The sequence below is a fragment of the Leptinotarsa decemlineata genome, unplaced genomic scaffold (assembly GCF_025532065.1).
Source record: "Leptinotarsa decemlineata unplaced genomic scaffold, Ldec_3_MD MMD2_tig00000199_RagTag_RagTag, whole genome shotgun sequence".
Classification (NCBI taxonomy): Eukaryota; Metazoa; Arthropoda; class Insecta; order Coleoptera; family Chrysomelidae; genus Leptinotarsa; species Leptinotarsa decemlineata.
The window spans coordinates 16,908,845-16,928,593 of NW_027412544.1; the positions used below are offsets into that span (position 1 = coordinate 16,908,845).

Consider the following 19,749-nt stretch of genomic DNA (forward strand, 5'->3'; position numbering starts at 1 on the left):
TTTAAAAAAATATTTTTTCTCTTTCAAAACCGACTCTTGTCGTAACTCTTTTTTCTGTTGATTAAAATTGTGAGCAAAACCGTTCTTTTCCGCTAATTCGAAGGCAAGCTTTGGACTGAAGTTCGAGTCAGTCCAAAAAATCTAGTTTCTAATAGTTTTTAACTGAACTGAACTCAACTGATTATCTTTCAATGCTGGGGGGAAATGTCAATTTGAACCTTCCTAAGCCTTTGGTATTGGGTGCTAATTCTTTATTTAAGTTTGACGCATGTCGTCTAAGAGTGGCTTGAGAGATCCTAATAGTCTTTGGTGCTAACAGCCATACCACTTTATTCAGTTCAATTGCTTCGAGTGCTTTCTTCATGTTGTCGTGGCTCGAAGCCGGACGTTTCGTTTTCCCGTTATGGTCACGAGGCATATTATCTGAAAAAAATTAAATTAAATTATCATAAGAAGACTAACCTGGCGATGTGCAGAGTTGGGAGGAGCTCCACCGACAAGAGCTAGGCTCTTGAGTATAACAACAATATAACAACAAGAAAAGGAAAACCTATGGATAAAGTGATATAGGTATGTCATTTTGCCCAGAGTATTGGTATGCCATTTTACCCAACAGTATATTGAACGGCAAAAAAATCATTAAAATAATAAGTTTTGTGAGAAGTAAACACATTTGTTCCTGTTACACCGGTCCGGCTCTGAGGCAATGAGGAAAATGATTTTTGTGCAAATAGTTAAATCATGTTTGACTAACAAACATGGTTTGACTTCCCAATAATCCTGATATGTACCCAATCGAACATATATTTGTAGTCGTTTCCGAGACGAATCTGTTCATTAATCAGGACAAGATAGTATAGAGCTCGATAATAATTGTAATTCTTTAAATTTCAATCGAAAATACGTTTTTGTATTTGAGGGTAATCAAAATATGCGATTGATCAAAGAATGTAAACTTTTACGGCTTGAGATAACTGTGTGGAAGCATTTTGATAGCTTTCACAAAATATGCGATATCATTTTATGGTTGTGAACAAGTTAGTTGGTATAAGTTGGTAAAGTCTCGTAAAGCTAATCAAAGAATAACTGAACTTTTTGTAATTCAATTTAGGACCACAAATAGTAAGTCATCCAAAAGATCTGTCTAGATGATCACGAAGTTAAAAAATGAGATCTATCCGTAGTAGAATTATTACTTCCTCTGAGTACTGTCCTATCTGGCCTGGTATTTATAAATATCAATCATATAATACTAAAGATTCTAAATCGATTTAAGTTTCATAATGCTACTTATAAATGTTTCATCGAACCACATATAATGACATGTTATCTCTCATTTCATTTTTAATTTCAGTGTCGTTGACAGGAGTGGCCCTCCATATGAACCCTGAGGCACCTGAGTAAGTACCCGTATGTCCTAGTTGGCGAAACTATAACTATTGGTCTGAACAGCTCGTTGGAATTTGTATTTATTACTATCAAACGCCCTTGGTACACGTTCTTTGTACTAATGACAACCAAGTCGACATTCTTTAAAGATTTATTTTTAATTATTGCTTTGTACATGCAAGTAAATCGATGTTCATTATTTACCAGTTCGTTTTTTTCTTCAGATAGTTTGTACATTCGCTATTCAGAGAGAAATCTATGAGTCATGCCGATGAATACCAATGATTCGCCTATCCGTTCTGTCTATAATTGAAATAATAAATGGTATTGACAATGGTACGAGGTATCACCAGAGAATTGGATCATTATAAAAACCAGGGACTATCATACTGCTGGCAATCTTAATTATTTGACTGAAAGTGTTGTTATTGATTAGTATCTAAATTCTCTAGGTAAATACTTCAGAAAATAGTTTCAAGGAAGCTATTCTACGAAAGGTCGTAACGTCGCTAGATATATGAAATACAGAACCAGCTGGAAATCGCCATTAGCTTCAGAAATTTTAGTCAAGCGGTGTTAAAGTTCAATAAGTTTTTGGTTGATATTATTCCTCTGCCTATGTTGTAAAATTGAATATGTTAACAAAACCGTGCAAATAGTTATGCGAAGAAATAATTTCGTTTATGTTTCAAAGTTATAATATAAATGCATTCATACCAACCTAATTAATAAATAGGGTGGACAAAAATCTATCATTACCTAAACATACACATATACACTCAAATATATCGCTCCACTCTTATTCCCCATTCCTATGAAAAATTCTATTTATTGAATTTAATGTCAGTCAGTCCTGAAATCAGTCTTACTAAAATATTCAATGACCATTTGTGTCTGCCTTGATGAACCTTTCTTGAACTGAACATACCTTCAATTAAACCTGAAACGATAAATGCTTCGTTTTATAACACTTCATACATGGTTCAGAAGCTGTACAGACAATCGCACACATCTGGTGACGTCACACTAGCTTGCAGCAAACTAGTAGTTTTAAAGTCGCGTATTTTGATAACGGTAAATTTTATCGATCTGAAATTTCTGCCATTGTATTCTGGATGACAAGCACCATCAAAATAGTTTCAAAAATGTACAAAATCGGATTTGACAACAATCCTTCTATACTAATATCGGGGCTTCGTATTGTTTAAAACCTAGGATGAGAGAAAATAATATTAAAAAATTAATGAAAAATGTGTATGAAATGTGAAAGTAAAAAAACTTTATCTTGTAAAGAAATTACAGAATTTTCAAAAGAACTGTCAACATTTCTCAAGATTTTTCAAAATAAGGGTACTTTATTCCTGTCTAAAAATCAAATTTTCTGAAGGATTCTAGTATATTACGTTTGTTTTACTATATTTTTAACATCATCGAAAAACCATCAATGAATAAGTTTTCCATATGGTGCATACTTTGGTGAATGAACGCCTAAAATAAAATTATGTTTAATAATCAGGCGTATTACTAATGTTATCTTTAAAATAAATAATGATTAAGTGATTGGGAACTGACAATACTTGTTTGTCAAGGAATTAACGATATTAATTCGTGACAATGTCTTTTGACATTCGAATCATCCACCAAAAACATTTTTGAACCTGGTGGAATGATTAATCCAGGTGTAGTATAAACATCATCGAAGATCTTGACGGGTTTTCTTTATTATTGGATTTGAGATGGTCCAGAAGAGTTTTATTTATTAATAATACATTTCACAAATTCTCATAAATAGCATATTTCCGTATACCTACGTAACGTAGTCTTCAATAATCAAACTATTTGAAATTGAATAAAACAAAAATAAGAAATATTTCTGAAACTTTTTTATATGGTTTCTTGTTATGAAATTAAATGGCATTTCTTTCATTTGGGATATTCTTTGAAATTAATTTTATTTTGAAAATGTTTTGTTATGAGTCATAGAAAAAGTATAGTATTCTACTTACAAAAAAAGGTTATTACTCACACGAATGATTTACGACGCGACGGTGGTCATCTGCTCGTGTCGACAATCTTCATTCTTAATAAGTAGAATTTGACAACTCTGACGTAAAATGAAATGCTGTATCTTGACGCGCGTTTCGCTAATCAAGTTAACATCATCAGAGGATGACTAAAACTGCCCAATCATCTCGTGTGTGTGTTTTTAATTCCCACGAGTAATGGCCACCTTTCTCGCTTGTTGAATAACATACCTACTGTTTAACTTGCCTGATGCAAATATTTCATTAATGTTTCTAAAAACAAAAACATTGTTTTTAAATGGAATTGTTTGAATACATTACATTTCAATTCATAATTTTTTCAAGTTGGAATTAATTTTATATAAAAATGTTTATCTAAATGAAAAATATTCTATTTATGTTATTTAAAAAAAAATTGGTATCTTTTCTTCATAGATAATTGTAAATAAATTATGAAAATAGATCTTCCCTCCAAGCCGACTCTTTCCTCCAGCTATTGAACTACTTATAAAAACAATACTCTCCACGTATGTTTTAATACTTGTTTTATTACCATTTATATAGTTTGGTACAGCTATATAACAAAAATATATAAAAAATTCAGGGCCTTAAAATCTCACGAGAGATCGCTTTGCGGAAGAAGCAGGGCTATCAAAATTCTGCATTTGAATCAAAATCAAAACAAATTTTTCAAATAGAATAGTTTTCAGTCATAAAATACAATTTTTGTTTAAAAAGAAATCATATTATTGAGATTCAAGTACTATATATTTTGTTTGAAACGTTTGTGGATTCAAAAATACATTGTACAGCTATGCCATTATTTAATAATCGATAATGTTGGATACTTGCACCGTGATTTCAAATGACAAAACACCCATGATAATATAAAAATTCAAGGCTGAAATTTGTGGACCGTGAGTCAGTTTTGCTATTTCCGTTATGCTGAATGAAGATCTGTTTTAAAAATCTGTTTTAAAATCTGTTTTTCCGTTAACCAGCTGTCGCACCCCTACGAACGACAACCCTCAGAAGTCGAAACTTGTGCGAGCTAAGGATTAACGAGGTCTTACCTTTTAACGTGTGATTCCTAACACGGGTAGGACGATAGCAAGTGAAGATCGATCGTTCAGACTAGGGCTTGAACCACCGACCAACACATCAGTCAATTCGAGTGAGTGAACAAATCACCCACGCCGAACCACTTGGCTATCGACCGACCTTAACTTTGTTTTCACTTTTTCGTAATTTTATGACTCATATGTTTGTAAATCACTACACCACTTCACTGGTGATTAACTGATGTGCAATTACCGTTTTTCGTGAGAGGAAGGCCCACTGAAGTTCATAATTCCACTTAAGTTTGATAACAACAATCAGTTCTTGAATAATAGAGCGTATTCGATACGTAACATGAATGTTTCCATTTTGTGACTATTCAAAAACAGTAATATTATTTATTCAATTGAAAAACTGACCAAAATTGCATAGATCAGTGTAAAATAGAGGATGGGTTATGGATGAACTACGAAATTCTCTACTTTATTTCAATATTTGGGATATTACATTCAGTGTTGACAAAAAATGCAAAGAAACACTACATTAGCACTTTTGGTGCGTACTGGAAGTAACTTTATTGTGAGATTTTCAATAAACGGTTTACAAAATCGCAACACGTGCTCCATAATACAGTACCTTTTCCATGTGTCTTCAGTGCTAACAAACTGTATGGTGAAACACTTGTCGCGGTTTTGTAAACTGTTGAGAGAAAACCTTACAATGAAGTGTTATTCAAATACGTTATCTTAGATTTTCACCAAGTATCGGCTAATGTTATCAAATATAATAATGTTGGCGGATAATAAGCTAAAATGTCAATGATTTCTCTTTTCACGTTGTTTACAATTGCTGCAAATATATTAACGTAAACTTCTTCAAATGTCTAAGCATGAAGTACGAAAGTTTCATCAAACAGGTAAATGGAAAATACTATATTGTGAAAATATTAGCTTTCCAACATTCATAGGATATCATAATTGTTTTCTGAAGAAATTACAGCGTTAACAACATCTTTGAATAATTTAGATTATTAGAGTGGCCTAATATTATATTATATAGATTATTTGTGAAATCTGGCATCCACACTACTTTCTTCTTGTGCTACAGCGAGACACCTAATTGCAGATAATCATTGGTTGAAAAATGAAATTTGCCAATTTCAACAAACAGCGGTGCCCTGCTGAAATTGGGAGTTCAATTTGTAGTTAATTGCTTATGGTTATCACGAATGTATTTGCGGAGGTGTTTCTTTGGAGTATTCGTACTGTATCGATCATCACTGCGCTCATGGACAATAATTTCTCAAAGCAAGCACAGAAAGTCTAACTGCTGTGATATATATTACTGACGATACGCCCCGGCTCCGCACGGGTGCAATGCTGACTAAATATAAACTCACCCACCGGAAATATAAGGGCATGTAGAAACAGTGATGAAACGCACCCCTTTTGCCCTCATGGGGAGCACTTGGAATATTTGAAAATCCTTTCCTAGTGCGCCTCTATGACCAAGGAAGCACATATATATCCTTAGACTAAGTATATACCAAATTTTAGCTTCCTAAGAGTGTTAAGTGAGAGACTTTCGCATTTATAAGTATAGATTTGCGAGTTTTTTTCATGAAATAGCCTGAGTGTAGACATCAGAAGTGTAAAAAATGTGGACTAAATTGTATTTTTTTATTGAAATCTTTGGTGAAATAGTAATTGAATATGCACTAAATGCACCATCAATTGCTGCTAAAAATCTCACCTATCTTTAATAGTCTAAGTCACCAGTTGGAAAATGGGGAAAAATATAGATATTTCAAAAACTGCAATGGCCTATTCGATCCGAAACGATATCTGGAAAAATGTGCTGAATCCGTTATATCCGTTATAAACAAATTAAGATGTGAAAAGAAAGGTATTTAGGTTTTCGCAAATATTTCAAAAACTATAAAGAATTAAGGAATTGAAAAATAGATCCTTAAAGAGGAGTAAAGTTCCAAAAAAAATTCCACTTTTCGAAAGTCTATCTCTACTATTTATAATTTTAATTTAACGCCGAAAATAGGCCTCCGCGTGGGAATTTGGGGATGCGGACGCGAGTACATCACAAAAAATATTTTTTTAAAACTATTAAATAATAATTTAAAAATTTATAAAAACTAGGATGTGTTCTGAATACTGTAAAAGATTGATACTTGTTGGAAAAAAATCTAAAAGTGAATTATTGAAAAAGCTAGGTAATTATCAGTTAACAATATTTTACTTGACTTACGTCTTCATTGAAGACCACAAAAATGTATAAATAATTTTCCAAAAAATTATTCACTTCATGGAGCTCTTTTGATCAGTATGCTTAATAGGATCACGTTATGAAAGTTTAAAAATTGTAAATATTTTGTTTACTATAATTTTTATAGTAACAAAAACTGAATAATCGACGTATTAAATAAAGACATTTTGTGAGTTGAACAAAAAATTTTCAGCGCTATTTGTTTATAAACAATTTATAACTATGTGAGTATTTAAAAAAAATCATAATTTTGTTATCTCTATAAGATAATGATTTTTAGAAAAAAAATTATTAACAACAATTTTTATAATCATTTCTAATATTAAGAAAGGTTTAATAATTAGTTATGCAGTGTTGTCAATTCGAAAATCATAATTGACTATCCTCAACAAATTACCAAAAAAATTTTTTTTTCTGATTGATTCGGCCGTTAGGTACTTGATGAAGATCCATAGTAATTTAAAAAACTCACTCACTCACCTCACGATTTGAGTTGTAGTTTTTGATAAAAAATATTTGTCATTAATGATTTTATTATTTATAACTAAACAATTTGTTATAAACAAATTTCCAACCCGATATAGTTTTTCTTAAACTGCTAAAAATTATAAAAATGATCATACATTTCAAACTTTCGAGGTTTTTTTATTTTTATTGTACTTTTAAAAAATATGTGCTACAAAAGTTGCATGAGACACTCGATTTGTAAATGAAAAAAATTAATATAAATTTTGAACTAATAAAGATATGAAAAGTAACAGAAAATACAATTTTTATAAAGAATTGGTAGATCTTTCAAATGAGCTTGTTAATTGCATTCGTTTATTAAAATAACAGGCATTCTTGACGTTTTTTGCTATTTTTTTACTTCTAGCATGATAACTAACGCAAATATGATAATATACCTTCAAAGAAAGGTCGTTTATTGATTCAATCTGCAACCGATGCAATTTTTTATTTAACTATAGTAAAACTTGCAGCTGTAAAAAAGCAGGGATCCTGCATGGGGTACAAAGGTCAAAATTACACTAATGCAATGCAATGCACTCATTGAATACACTAATGACATCGGTGAAGATGAAAACTGTTGTGATATTGACAATACCAACTTCGACTACGGGATATCCGTGATCAGCAAATTACTAAATGTCCAGCACATCGAATAATCATTCAGGCAATCTACGGGTCAGACTTATATATTTACCATGACGAAGAAGCCAAAGCGCAAGAAGAAAGATTGGAAATGACTTACAATGTATTCACATATTGCGACTATTCGAAAAATGAGCTTATGACCAAAATTTGTGGTTTACTATATAATTGGTCTGAATCAGACTCATGTCCATTTGGAATTATGAGGGTTACAATTTATTTCGTAGCCCTCAATAGAATTGTTAACGAAATTCATTACAGGGTGTGATTTATATTGATGAATACGATATAATTATACATATCTCATTGCAGCTGCATGCAGCTCAATAAGAAAGCTAATTTTTGAAAACGCTGATTTTGATCAAAGGTTGTGCTAGGTGTTGCCTATTTAGGGGAGTTGAATAACAATCCTTCATTGCTATGTTTTCTATATATATTATATACTAATATGAGGATGGATAAATGTATAGTATGTATGTATGTTTGTGGCTCTTTCACGCCTAGACGACTGAACGGATTTAGATGAACCTTTACATAAATACAGCTTATACATCACAATAACATATAGGCTACAATTAACAAAGGTTTCGTGTAATTGTGCTCATAATATAACGATAAGTATCAAGTAAGTCGGAAAAATTCTTGCTCCCTAAGATTTATTTTGGCGTGCGCTCCTATACCTTTCTTTCAAAAATTGATATAGATATTATAGTATTTAATATAGATAAATTTTGTCTTTCACACTAAGTAATTTGGACGAATCATTCAAAAGTTATCACGATAAGAAAAGCTTGACGCAACGCAGTAAGCCATTACGTGTCGCGTCTACTGTAAGACGATGGGGGACGATGAGCCGGAATAGAGGGGCGGTCTAAGCAATGAAGCGCCATCGCCGAGAACGCGGACAGACGCGTGAGGGCAGACGTCGTTGACGGTTGTGTTAGTTTTGTGAATTTATTTACAGGTAACATAATTCGATTGTCGAAGCTATTCATTACTTAGTGCAGTTGGCATATTTTTTTAGTTACTATATTTTTAAATTAAAAATATAAATCACTAGCTGTTGCTCGCTCATATATTAACGTACAGCTGAAGCTACTGAACCCAGAATCTTGAAATATGCGGGTAGGTTCTGTGTATAGCGTAAATAAGCATAAAGAAAGAGAATCAGAAATATCCACCCCAAGGAGGAAAAATAGGGTTTCAAAGATTATACAATAAACTGTATAAGTTTGAAAATGTCCTTATAAAACAAAACTGCAGCAACGTTAGTTACAAATAAAAGTGGTAAAAAACATAGAAAGTTTCAATTTCCTTTTCTTCATTATTATGATTTCCTACCACGTAGTAACGGTTACATCCATCAATTTATTGGTTTAAAGATTGTATTGAATTTCGTCAGTTTTGCAGTTGGAAACCTGAAATTTTTCATTGATAAAAAAAACTGTTTGTTTAGAATAGTCTGTAACGAAGCTTAATGTGACAAATCAAATTCTACGCGGGTGCAGCCGCGTGCAACAACTAGTATCTACAAAAGTATACAAAAATAATTTGACAAACAAAGGCGTCTCAGACCGATGGAATATTGGATATTGTGGAAGGTGAGAATATCAGAAAGATCGTTAAAAAATAAACTATGTAAACTATTGCAAAATCCTACTTGATTTTATATCAATAGACATTTTTAAGGTCATTTAATGACAATTAAATGACCTTAAAAACTACAGCTATGAATAATTTGAAATCTTTGAAAATGTATGAAGCATGTATTCCAAAAAAATACAATAAGGGTACTCCTCTAAATTTAATATACTCACCAACATACAATAAAAAAATACATACCACATTGTTATTCAAAGATGTTTACAGAGTTTGCATCTACGTGAAAAAATAATGATAGATTGCTATGTAAACTATTGCCCAAAAATGTTACGTTACGAAAGAAAATACGTGGTGTTGAAGTTTCAAGAAAAATATGAAAAAATGATACGCCTATGGATTTTTCTCAAATAAAATTTGAATCCCTTATTCAATTCGGTATACAAATATCCTCCCAAGTTTTTTCCTACGATGCATCGTTTTTGACTAAAAAATCAAAAACCCTTGTATTGTCCGAGAATTTATTGAAAAATTTTGTTGTAGTGAATTGGATTTTACATTATACTTGTACTTGTACGCTACTGGTCAGCGCTGTCGGACGTTTCCGGAGATTTTCCTGGTAATTTAGTTTGCTGTCTTTCCACCGGTGTTCTTTTAGCATTATACTGTGCCGATACATTTGTCTTATCACAACGGGACCGCTTATTTTAGACTTCCACACACAGACGAGTGCACGAATACAACGATTGACGCCTATCGCCAATTTCTCAATTTCCTAATAGAGAGGCGTATATTCTCTTCTATGGACACGAGGAAAATGAATCGCACCTTGAAGGTGTTTCAACTTAGGTTTGTGAAAATTAATATTTCAACTTTTTTGTAAGTTTTGATACTGTTCAATAAAGTGATCGATTTCAATATGAGTAGCATAACGACACGGCATAATTTTATTTCTCCAGAAGAGAATTTGATGATTGTTGAACGAAAGTCATTTTTTGTGGAAGAAAAATCAGTTTTTTATCGACTCTTTTTTGGGTATTTTCATCTTCCACAATCTGGAGAACTTTATACAAGTGTGGAAAGGGCAAAATTTTTAGTTTGTCGTAGGTGAAAATACCCAAAAAAGTCGATAAAAATTGATGATTACCTTTCGTGATACATTTAGGTATCCAGCGATATTACAATTAATTATAGTTTTATTGTAAACACGTTGTTTTAATTCAAAACTTTCATAAATATTTTATTTTCAACTTATTGTCATATGCTTTCATATTATGAGTATCAAGTAAATATACAGCGTGACTCACGGTCGATGGTAGGTTAGACGTTTCTGGAAAACGCAAAGCATGGTTTTTCTGAAAATTTCACCTCTCACATTTCCTTACCTGTTCTGTCGATCTGAAATATTTTCAGCATTGCGGCGTTGCCACTTCCATCAAAAAGTCCTAGCAACTTTATTTTTTTAAATGGAACACCCCGTATATTAATACATTTTTGGAATCGCTCTAGTATTTTAATACTTTTTTGTTAATAATGTCCTATACCTATCTCTATCTGTTTTCGAGTTAAAGAATGAATTGTGCTAAATATGGTCCAAAACATAGCCTCAATTGAAATTAAGTACATCAGTACTCTCAATTCATATAAGTTGATATTTTGATGATAGTTTGGACAAACTCGAAATATTCAAATAACACCAAGAAATCGACTCCATATCGTACAGGGCGTGCTAAAATTACTATTATTTCCATTGTGCATAAAAGTAGTCAAAAGTTAATTTTTTCAAATGAAACCCCCTGTATATTACTCGGTAAATTGAAAGATGGTGAAAAATGCTTCAAGACGATATATCATGTCCCTATACCTAAATCGTCAAGTTTTCTCAATAAAGTCGCTTCTTCAAGAAACATTATTTTTTTTTTTTAGAATTTGGATTTAGGAGCAGTGGAATTATCAAGCTTATAGCAGTTCGGTTACTTTTATAAGTAATTCACAAAGAGTTATCGACGGTGTTTCGAATCATCTTCCAAAATGAATGCAAATATCGATTATTCAAACGAAGTTCTTATGAAATTATTTATTATACACATACAAAGTGATCAAATCATTGTCAGAACGTGTAAAAAATTCAACCAAATGTATCCTGAATTAACACCAATGAACGAGAGGAAGTTTGTAAGGTTACAAAATAATTTCCTTGACTATGGCTCAAAGTTTCCAGGGAACACCTGTACCAAAAATCAGTCATTTCTAGGTAAAAAGTAAGATTTTGTGGGCTAAAACATGTGAAAGTACAGACAATAACAGAATAGGATGATTCAAAATAACAAAATTGTAAACAAAATATCACATTTTCACAATAAATGCTGAAAATTTTGTCCATTACATTCTAAACACTTTAAAATGTTTTTTGTACGCGACTCGTGGTTGCTTTTTCAATTTCCTGGGGATCCAGATCTTTAATACTCCGCACTATTCGCCGTCGCAATTCTTCTTTGGTAGGCACTGGAGTACTGTATACCCTTTTTTTAAAACACCCCATAAAAAAAGTCAAGTGGCGTGAGATCGGGTGATCTCGGTGGCCAATCCCATGGCCCTAAACGCCTAAACCAACGATCGTCGAAGAGTTCGTCAAGTTTACTGGAAACTTCCTGGGTGGAATGAGCTGGCGTCAGTTGAAACCACGAATTCCTATATTCCTCCAAAGGCAAATTTTCAAGAAAATCGGTTACAGTCGTCCTTAATGTCTTCATAAATAAAAAAGCTAATTTTATTGGTCTTCAGAATACAGAAAACATTCAGGTCAAATTTTTCTTGAAAACCCATTTCTTTTGTAACATGAGGATCATGATCAGCCCAAAAATGTTTATTCTTTCTATTGAAAATACCATCCCTCGTAAATTTTGATTCGTCGCTCCAAATTATTTTTGACAAAAATTCCCGATCTTCCTGTGTATGAATCAAAAGGGATTCACAAAAATGCATTCTACGTTCGAAGTCTTCTGCTTTTAGAGCTTGAACTTTGGTAAATTCATACGGATGCATTCCGTGATTTTTCAAAATTCGTTGTACTGAAGCATGTGATACACCTAAATCTTTTTCTGCACTGCGAATGGAAGCTTCTGGATATGCATAAAAATATGCGAAAACGTTAATAGTATTGTTCTCATTTGAAGTGACAGGTTTTGGTAATGTTGAAGGCGCTTTTAACATGGAGCCATAGTTAAGGAAATTATTTTGTGATCTTACAAACTTCCTCTCGTTCATTGGTGTTAATTCAGGATACATTTGGTTGAATTTTCTACAAGTTCTGGCAATGATTTGATCACACTGTCCGTGTATAATAAATAATTTCATTAGAACTTCGTTTGAATAATCAATATTTGCATTCATTTTTGGCGATTTTTTGAAACACCGTCAATAACCTTTTATCAATTATTTATAAAAGTCACCAAACTGACATAAGCTTGATATTTCCACGGCTACCTAGAAATCAAATTCTTTAAAAATTATTTTTTATACAACTGTTATTGAAAATCTCTTTGATAGAAACACTTCAATCAGAACACCTATACCAAAAAATCATTTAGAAAAGTTCACACATGCAGTTCGTGCTATTGGTAATATTAAATCCCTGTGAAGTTACTGACGATGACGAAGTAGTATTCAGTCCAACTGTAGAAAGTCCTTCATGACTAACCAATAATCCTCCTTAAAATAACGTGAGTTGGCGTATGAAGTTGTAACATATGCCTTGTAATCCAAAGATCGTGTGTTCAAATCCCATGGACCCTATAATTTTTTTATTATCAGCAGTAACGTTATACAAAAAAATTTGAATGATACATTTGTTAAAAGTGATTTTATTTTGTTCGTGAGTTTGCTCGACTTGCTGACGCTCGTTTTGCAATAATCCCCACTCACAAAATAAAATGCCATTTTCAACACTTGTAGGTAAAACGTGAATAACTATTTTTCCACAAAAACGGCTTCATTAAGAAACCTTGACGATTTAGGTATAGGGACATGTATATCATCTTGAAGCATTTTTCACCATCTTTCAATTTATCGAGTAATATACAGGGGGTTTCATTTGAAAAAATGAACTTTCGACTACTTTTATGCACAATGGAAATAATAGTAATTTTAGCATGCCCTGTACGATATGGAGTCGATTTCTTGGTGTTATTTGAATATTTCGAGTTTGTCCAAAATATCAACTTTTTATGAATTGAGAGTACTGATGTACTTAATTTCAGTTGAGGCCATGTTTTGTACCATATTTAGCACAATTTATTTTTTATCTCGAAAACAGATAGAGATAGGTATAGCACATTATTAACAAAAAAGTATTAAAATACTACAGCGATTCCAAAAATGTATTAATATACGGGGTGTTCCATTAAAAAAAATATAAATGCTAGGACTTTTTGATAGAAGTGGCAACGCCGCAATGCTGAAAATATTTTAGATTAATAGAAAAGGTAGTAAGGAAATGTGAGAGGTGAAATTTTCAGAAAAAATCATGTTTTGCGTTTTCCAGAAACGTCTAACCTACCATCGACCGTGAGTCACGCTGTATATAGGAATTCAAACTAGAAAAAGTGGCATTTAACTCCAATAGTAAAAAAATAATTTCCATCCCAATAGTTTTTTGCTTCTAGGGCCTTAATAAGCATAAAAATACTACTGATAATTTGCAATTTGAACAAACTTGTTATATCCAATAATCACAAAATTAGCGCTTCAAATTTTCCGAGTTATTTTCATTTATTCCTTATTGTATCTACACACTCTTTACTTCTCAAACGGTTGGGAGGCTGACCACCGCCCATCTAGGCGGTAATGATTCATAAACACACAATAGTTACAAAAAACCACCAACTCGATCACCTTGCCTCACGAAATTATTCTAAGTGAGTCATTATCATGTGGAATTTTCTTCACTACAGGTTCGATTGTTTTTTTATTGACATATATGGTCACTCATGCTATGTTAATGGGAAAATTTTTACAAAATAGTTCTACAAATTACCTATACCGAATCTTACCTGCTGTTAATTATTTTCAATACAAATAGTGATAGTTGGTCATGTTGATTAAAATTTTTTGTGAATAAATGTATTTTTCTCTCGATTGGTAAACCAGAACCAAAAATTTAAAAAAATTAAATTATTTGGGCCATGCAACACATTAATTAGTAAAAGTACACAAAATAGGTATCCAGTATTTATTGATGATGACTCAATATTATAAAAACAATTGAAATCACCATCACACATGACTCAAAAAAATGGTTCACATATAGCCAGTCACTGACTATCACTGATCAAATCATCTAAAGGAACAATTTGTTCAGGCCAGTCTCAACTCTCTACACTGTATGTTAATGGACTGACACCTATCAGAAAAAAACTACTCCCCTGGCTAGTACCACGAAGGGCGTTGGATTATATCCGACAGGTTTCAGTACAGGATTCTTCACTGAAGTCATTCCTGCATATGCTGTTGGCGGTACAACTGCCGCAATAAATTTTAAATTATTGGAACACACTTGCAGACCGGTTTCGGACTGTTTAGCTACTCGTCAGTGCAAGGTAGTGTATATCATCAACAGATTTGTCGTCGCCCCACCAGTCTGTGAACGAGGTAACCAACCGCATATCCGAAATTTGCCCAATTCCTCGTATAAGGAAAAAAAACTTCATATATAGTCAGTGGGCATACTTGAAGACTGGCTATAAATCAAATCATCTAAAGGAACAATTTGTTCAGGCCAGTCTCAACTCCCGACACTGTAGGGCAATTGTATCGCTAACAGCAAATGCAGAAATAACTTCAGTGAATAATCACATACAGATACAGAACTTCAGTGGATAATCCTGCACTGACACCTGTCGAATATAATCCAACGCCCTTCGTGGTACTAGCCAGGGGAGTAGTTGTTTTCTGATAGATGTCAGTCCATTAACCTACAGTGTAGGGAGTTGAGACTGGCCTGAACAAATTGTTCCTTTAGATAATTCAAAAAATGGGATGAAAATTTTAGGTTCGCAATTAAAATTCCAAAATTTGTGGTGGCCCAAGAAATACGAAAGACAGCATATTTTTACAACCTGTTGAGGGTGCAATGATGTAGTGAAAAGAGCTTCTGGAAATCTTTTCGATCAAAGTAAAAAGATATGAATGTATATACGTACTGTCATCATGACAAGAGCAGATTTGTCTCTTTCGCTGACATAAAGTTGTAATGTTATGAAAGAGATGGGAGGTTCTTTTTGTAATATCATCTAAAACGATGCTGAAGAGGTGATAAGACAAATTACTTCGAAATACATCATTGTGAATGATAGTGTTCCATGTAAGTGACATTTTATATCAATACTCTTTCATACAGAGCATTTCTTCAATGTCCTCCCTTTTATTTTTTGAATGGGTCAACTCAAAAAATTGAAATTTGATATAATGAAATTAATGCATGAATACTTTATTTTGAAGTGAAATAGACAGATGAAACTTTCAAGATGGCGACTGGGCGCCATCTGGGAAAAAAAAATTAAACGGAAAGGGGGGTCTTGTGACACATCATTCTGAAGCTCCTGACCAATACTTCACAACCCTAGAATATGAATTCAATATCTTCACCTACTACAAAATGGCGGTACATTTGATAATTTCCTGATGACAAACACATTGATATCAATATTTTCAGAAATATTTCTTTCTATCTGCCATACGGCAATTCCAACAATCCGATAAGGTTTGTTAAGTTTTTTTTTGTTTATAAAAACGACAAAAAATATCAGTACGACAGTGAACATTATTATTCAGTTAGAATATTGTCATTTAGTTTTCGGGTTTACTAGTAGAAAGTTACCACGTCAACAATCTCTAAAATGGTCAATTCTCGTCCATCGAAAGAAAAAATTGAAGCGATTTTTATTTACGGTGCGACGTGACCGAAAAGATTTTCAACGAACGTTTTCTGTGAATCGTCCTATCTGTAAAAAGTATTTTAGGGAACTTGTATCCAAATTCACAACTACCGGTAGTATACATAACAAAAAGCCCCCAGGTCATCCGTCCATTCCACAAGAACAACAAGTGCAAATAATTGGTGAGATGGTAGTAAATCTTGGACAGTCTACTTATTCTGTCTCGAATGTTTGTGAGGTGTCATTGCAAGGCATCCTACCTATTTCCACAATATTTGTTTTAGTGACGAATGTACATTTTTTTCAAACGGCAATGTTCACAGACAAAATTGCCGCTATTGGAGTGACACCAACCCTCACGTTTTCCGGGAAACACATACCTGATATCCAGAAAAAATTAACGTTTGGGTAGGAATATTGGGAAACCATATTGTAGGACCTCTATTTATTGATCAAAATTTAACAGGGAAATTGTATTTGAATATGCTGGAAAATACTGTCATCACTGAAATCTTCGAAGCGAATCCTAATGAATTCGATATGGATATTGTATTCCAACAAGATGGAGCACCACCACATTACTCCAGACAAGTAAGAAACTATTTGGATACTACTTTTCCCGGTTGTTGGATTGACCGTCAATGTTCTACAGAATGGCCAGCCCGCTCGCCAGATTTGACACCTTTGGACTATTTTTATGGGGCTATTTGATGCAAAAGGTGTACGAAACTGAACCTGCTTCAATATTGGATATAAGAGAATAATAAATATTTGTAGAGATATTGACGTTACTGTGTTCGAAAATGTTCGGCATGAAATATCGGATAGGCTGTTCATATGTCAAGAAGTTCAAGGCGACCATACTGAGCATCTTCTGAACTGACCCCAAGCTTATTACTTCATATTTTGTAGTTAAATGTCAATGTATTCAGGCAATTATTTAAAGTTCCGCCATTTTGTAGTAGTTGAAGATATTGACATCATATTCTAGGGTTGTGAAGCATTTGTTAGGAGCTTCAAAAAAATGTGTCACAAGACCCCCTTTCTATTTATTTTTTTTCCCAGATGGCGGCCAGTTGCCATCTTGAAAGTTTCATCTGTCAATTTCACTTCAAAATAAAGTATTCATGCATTAATTTCATTATCACAAATTTCAATTTTTTGAGTTGACCCGTTAAAAAAATAAAAGGCGGGGACATTAAAGAGAAGCACTATATATCATTGTGTAGATACTCTATGAATATTATATGATCCAATTCCATAACGAATGTTTGTAATATAAACTGAATGGAAAAGTGATATTCGTGTAATTCAATGTCCATGCCAGAGCAGTTGTAATGAAACTTTTGTATTTGCACAACATCTTTATATTTTTTGTAAATATTGTTTTCAACATTTTTTGGAAGTTTCCCACATTTTTGGGAAGATTCCCACATTTTCTATTTAACGATGGAGAAGTAGAAAGCCAACAAGCTCTTTTCCAATAAAATTAATTTTTTCGCCGAGCTCTATAATTTCATAGTATAATACTTGAATTGTATATCCTTGAATTTCACCCACCCGCTATATAATAGAAAACATCTAAAGAATTGAAAAACAATATAAATTCTTAGATATGGGTGGGTCTTTTGCATCCAATGTTAGTTTTATTTTTTCTTCTGAAAGTCAAAGTAGACCTTGCGGGTGAAAACTCTCGTTTTTAACTCCTAAACCAGGATTCCCTTCAAAATGCAGTTCAAAGTTGAAATTTCCAATCATGTATACTCGTAAGTTATGTCGTTTAGGAAGCAGAAACGAACGCACATTTTTATGGTATAGTGGTCGTTCAATTCAAGGTGAGACACGTTCGACGTCTAGGTTGTGGGTTGAGCTCATAATTCTTTATGAATTATAACTAACGCACAACTGCAGGTTCTCAATATCACGATATATGTGGGTTTTGTTTAACAACACTGGAAGAATTCGCTGAAATGTTTTTTAGGTCTTGTAGTTACGGATAGCAACGAACGAGACCTCCGCAATGCAAAAAGGACCTCCCTGATATTGTTATTTTCGGTAGGTTTTGTGAAGCAATAAGTTGTTAAAACTTTCCCCAATATGAAAATATTCAAAACTACTTTTTTTCAAGGACAAAACACAAGCACTACAGGAAAATCCTTAGAACGCTGTAAGGGCGGTGTCTGTGCGAATGTAGCGATTGGATTTGAATCACTGGAGATTATATCCATTTGGAAAAATATTCTCAGAAAGTTTATTCCACATAAACGCAGTTCTCCAAATAAAAAAAGTTTTTAAGCAGTGAAGTTCGAGGTGTACTGAGTTGAACCTCAAAACGATGAGCAGCCACAGTCCGTCGCATATTTCCAATATGTATCGCTCTTGGTGGAATCGAATGTGGCAAGTCACTTGAACACTTCCTGTGAAAGTATCTTTAAAATAGAGACAAATCTCCAACCTTTCTTCGATGTTCCAGACTATCAAGGTTGCGAGTGATGTTCGCGTCTCCAATCAGGCGGATGGCTCTTCTCTAGATAGAATCTAGCAGCTTCGGGGTACGCTTAGGTGCGGAGCTCCATACATGAGAACAATACTCCAACGATGATCTGATCTAAAGCCGGAATTATATTATTGTGTCGTGACGCGCCACAAGCATGTCGTATCCATACATTTATTATGTTTAGAATTACATTACTAAAGTGCAGTGTGTCGGGACGCGATCTGTCGTGACGGTGATCGGTCGATTCCCGATCGGTGTCAGAACGATGGTGGAGTTATGACGCGTCAGAACACTCCATACTAGTATGTTTCTATTCTGACCCGTTAACTAGCTAGACTCAGGTAGATAATAGTCGTTATTTGTGCACAAGATGTCGGACGAACTTATTGAACTTGTTAGAAAATACGGGTTTGCATTTTTCCAATATCATTTTTTACCATAGAATGTAATATCTCAAATTGATTTTTTGACATCCTGAAATATTGATGAAATCTTTTTTCATCGAAGAAAAACCTTGTAGATACTCGTATGCGTTTCCTCCAAAGGCCAGCACTGTATTGACTCGAAATAACGTCAGAGCGTGCCCGGACACGACAGAATAGCCTGCACACTCACCGTCACGTCAGAGAGCATCACAACACACCACAACATAATAATTTAATTCCAGCTTTATAAAGCATCAAAAGTTGATGAGGTGTATACAGTTTTCTGGTTCGGAACAGCGTTCGAAGCTTTTGAAAAGTAGCCTTTGCAATTCCAGCGACATGATTGTGTCAAGACGTATTAATGTCCATTTTAACCCCCAACAAACAAC

General features: G+C 33.4%; 1 protein-coding gene across 2 annotated transcripts in view; it reads left to right on the top strand.

The window, feature by feature from the left end:
- Hr39 (Nuclear hormone receptor FTZ-F1 beta) overlaps positions 1-19,749 on the top strand; it is a 146,023-nt gene that overhangs the window by 36,243 nt on the left and 90,031 nt on the right. For both annotated transcript variants that reach the window (XM_074173081.1, XM_074173082.1), the window contains exon 2: positions 1,355-1,400. The gene's annotated coding sequence lies outside the window, so the exon portion shown is untranslated. The remainder of the gene's footprint in view (positions 1-1,354; positions 1,401-19,749) is intronic.